Raw genomic sequence first — 4,065 nt, 5'->3', positions numbered from 1 at the left:
CTGGCTGCACAGTCTTCAAGGCTTTTTCTCTGGATACTCTAGGAATTCTTTGAGTTTCCCAGTGTCCTTTCAATAAATTCTTCTTCCTAAATTAAGTAGAGCCTATTTCTGTGGCTTGCAACAAAGCATCCCAAAAGATACAATGTTAAATTACTAATTAAGAACTTCTGACACTTCTCCTCGTCTTTATGAAATTTCAGAAGCCCCTCCCCCAAAGAATATGTATGCAAATAGGGAGGCAGAAACGGCCACAGACTATTTAGGGAACAAGGAATAGGAGAGTTTTGTTGAAGCAGAAAGCTCATATAGAAGAATAATGGGAAATGAGGCTTCCAAACTAGATTGTAGATATTGTGGAGGACCTTAAAAAGCCAGACTAAAGAATTTGGGGTTAGCCTACAGGATTGGGGAAATGTGTGCAAAATTAGAGAATTTGGAGTTGTGGCTACGATCAGTCACTTTAGAGTGTCTTCAGCACAATATTCCCCCCAAATGATGGGTAGAACCTGCATATGCAGAATATTAACATGGAATAAAGGATTGAAGTCATATATGTTTGGGAAATAGTGGCTTGACTGAGATTCAAACAATTTCTCTATCCTGATAAACAAAGTGAATTTCCTAGAAGACGCATTCAGTAGGCAACACTTCTCTAACTTATTGGACCCTGGGATTTATACTCTTTCAGCACGTGGGCCCAAGAGGCCCAAGAAGCCATCCTGGGAAAGGCTGTTTTTTCCTTGGTGACTGCTGGTTAAGAGAACGAAAGGGATGCAGAATGAGCAAGGGGAGGCAGGGAAAGGTTCAGAACTTGAAGAGGCCTTAAAAGAGTAGATGTGCTGAGACACAGGCGGTTAGGAGAAGGGGAAACTTGAGGAAAGAAGTTTGAAGGAGAGAAGACAAGTTACCCAAGACCCTCTTAATTTTACAGAGAATCAGCCTGGTTTCCAGCTCCTGGCTTAATTTTAACAATTCAGCCTAATGCTTTGTCAGCCTCATGTGAGTATGTCAGATACCTAGGGATTCTCTCAGAGACACTCTTGGGGCATGAAAACTGTAGATAACAGACCAGACCTCTGCCTTGAGCTATGAGGCAGCTTCCAGGAAATAAAGGCAAGGGGACAAAGTTAAACTAGATGCAACCTGTGCCATCCAGCAAACTTTCTTACACCCTGGTCACTCCCCAAAGCTACCTGAAGGTTCCATGAAATACTTCCACAAACTGCCTGCTATTGCCAAGGTTTGCAGCATCTAGGCATATTTGAACAAAGTTAAAATGACGATTGCAAAGACCACAACAGTTAGGAAAGCTTTTTGTTGTAAGAAACAGAATACTTGACTAACAGAGGCTTATACCCTAAGGATATTTCTTATTTGCAAAACAAAAAGTCCAGAGGTGGGAGGTCCTGGGGTTGGTCTAAACACTTTCTAACATTTACATCTGCCATCCTTAGCATCTTGGCATTTGGTCTGCACACCTATCTCCTCATGACTGCAATATGGCTGCTGAAACTCCAGGCATGATGACCCAACTCAAGGCACAAAGAAAAGAAGAGTGATTTCAGCACCTCTCCTTCTTTTATGTCTGTCCCTTTTATCTGGAAAATAAAATCCTCCTCTAAAGTCTCTCAGTAGACATCTCTTCACGTTTCCTTGGCCTTTTAGTATGTGAGCACCCCTGGCACCAGGGTGTTTAGAAACACTGGAGTTTTTGTTTTAATCTATAATGGAAGACAAGCAAGGGAGCAGGGGAGTAGAAATGGCTGCCTGATCAGCCAAATAATAACAGTCCAGTCACTATGAAGCCTACGTAGAAAACAACTATAACAAAAAAGCCCATGATAAGCCACTAAGTAAATAAAAAGCAGGATTAAACCATTGTATATGCACTATGGTTACAATCAAGCAATAGTACAGATGAATGAAGGGAAAAGACTAGAAGAAATTAGTTTAAAAAAACACATAAAATTTTACCCTTCTAAAAATGTTGATGGAAAGAGGCCAGAGGCCCCATGCAGGGGAATTAATCCTGATTTCATGATCAATCCAATGGCTTACTTGAGTGAACTTTGAGTAAGTCAGCCCAAATGCAGAGCATGTGAGCGCAGGAATACAACTGCAAGAGCTGATCATTGCTGCTTGTGGCTGCTTCCTGACCTCATGCTGAGCCCCTCTTTTGGCTTTTATGTAACTGTTCCCATGCACTGTATGACCTCAAGGTAAACACCCGGTCATAGTGACTGTCTCAGGGGTGTGCAGTGGTCAGCTTCAATACAGGAAGAAGTTTGACAAATCTCTGAGCATTATTTTTTTATTAGTCTAATAGTACAAAACTTGGAAACACAAATAGATTGGACCAGAGAACCAGAGAAGGGGTGCCAACCTTTTCTCAGTTAGCAAAATATGTGAGAAAAAAAAAAAAGAAAAACGCATATTACCCATGGTAGTAATTTGTCAATATACTATTTTAACGGGTCACTTTTTTGGGATTTATTTTGGATGGCCAAAGTTATCCTTAAGAAATAACTGGATAGTAGCCTGGACAATTCAAGGCCCAGTGGTGCCTGGATACTTAAAAAGAAAGGGGAGAGTGTCAGAAAATCTCAAAAGGGAAATGGTGTTTCGCCCAGCACCATGCCCTTGCCCTGAAATCCTGCTTGGAGCAGGACCCAGGACTGAACACGCTTCCAGATGTAGCTGACCTGCTAAGACAAGTGTGGGACCAAGACACTAAACAATGCATTAGAGGACATCTAATTTCAGAAAGTCTTTGGACAAGGACTTCTAGCACATTATTATGGCTTAACTGGATGGCATCCCAATTCAGGAGAGAAAGTTCTTCAAGTTAGGAGATCAGGGTCACATTCTGATGTTGCCAACTGTATGACCTGAACAAGGCTGAATCTCAGTTTCATTAACCAACCACATATAGGATGTGTAATGCACACCTCACAGGCTGGTCTTAAGTATGAGGTTTGATCGCTGAGAAGAGTGAGAAGAGGATGATTACTACCTCAGTTTACTTATCTGTAAAATGAGGATAATAACGTTATAATACTTAGATTAGAAGGTTGCTATGAGGACTACATGAGTTAATACGTGGAAAGTGCTTAGAATAGGGAAAGAATGTAAGTAGCCAGGATGTAAATACATAGAATGTAAGTACTCAGAAATGTTAGCTGTCATTCTTCTTCCTTTATTTCTATCATCATGTATTAACTTATAACTATTTTTTCTTAAGCAGGAAACAAGTTTATCTAACAATCTTTCCTATTATTCCCTCCAAATCTCCTTAAAATCTAAAACGCAACTTTCAAAACAACATTTTTTTCTATTTAGTTGTTTAGGTTTACATTGGTCTAGTAGCAGGTTGCTTGATCCTTATAAACCCATTTGTTAAGTCTTTCTCAGAACATACATTTGGAAAACTATTAAATGAAAACATAAACCTTTTTCCCCCACTGCAACTATACATCTATTTTTTCATAATTACTCAAACCTGGAATTAGGTATCCAGTTTCAATAGTCTAGTATATTTGAATCCTGAGGACAGATTTTGATCCGTCCTGTATAAACACTAGCACCTGCTGGTTATAACTACACCCCCTGTGGACTCTCCAGAACTACCTCTGTAAGTGAATCACTGAAAGAGTGCTCTATTGCCCTTGTGTCTCTGTTACGCCTGTGTTTCTAACCAGTCTTTATATATTACTGAGTTTTCTTTTATCTTCACTTTTTTTGTTTGTGATTTAGTCAAGACCAAAGGTCACTATCTCTAGTCCAGGTATCAGAAAATAAGTGACAGAGAAGTGGAGGCCTTAAGTGACTCACCCAAGGTGTCACATGTTGGTTCAGTAGTGGAGTTTGGACTCAAGCTGATCCTAGGGGTGGGTCCTCTGAAGTATACCAGTCAATCAGAAGGGACTCCTCTGTGAGTTTTGTTCTTTAAGTTTTAGGAAGTAAGGGCCAGGCATGGTGGCTCAAGCCTGTAATCCCAGTACTTTGGGAGGCTGAGGCAGGTGGATCACGAGGTCAGGAGTTCGAGATCAGCCTGACCAGCATGGT

This window comes from Pongo pygmaeus, chromosome 4, assembly GCF_028885625.2.
Source record: "Pongo pygmaeus isolate AG05252 chromosome 4, NHGRI_mPonPyg2-v2.0_pri, whole genome shotgun sequence".
NCBI lineage: Eukaryota > Metazoa > Chordata > Mammalia > Primates > Hominidae > Pongo > Pongo pygmaeus.
The sequence above is the reverse complement of the archived record's forward strand: the minus strand, read 5'-3'. Positions refer to the sequence as shown.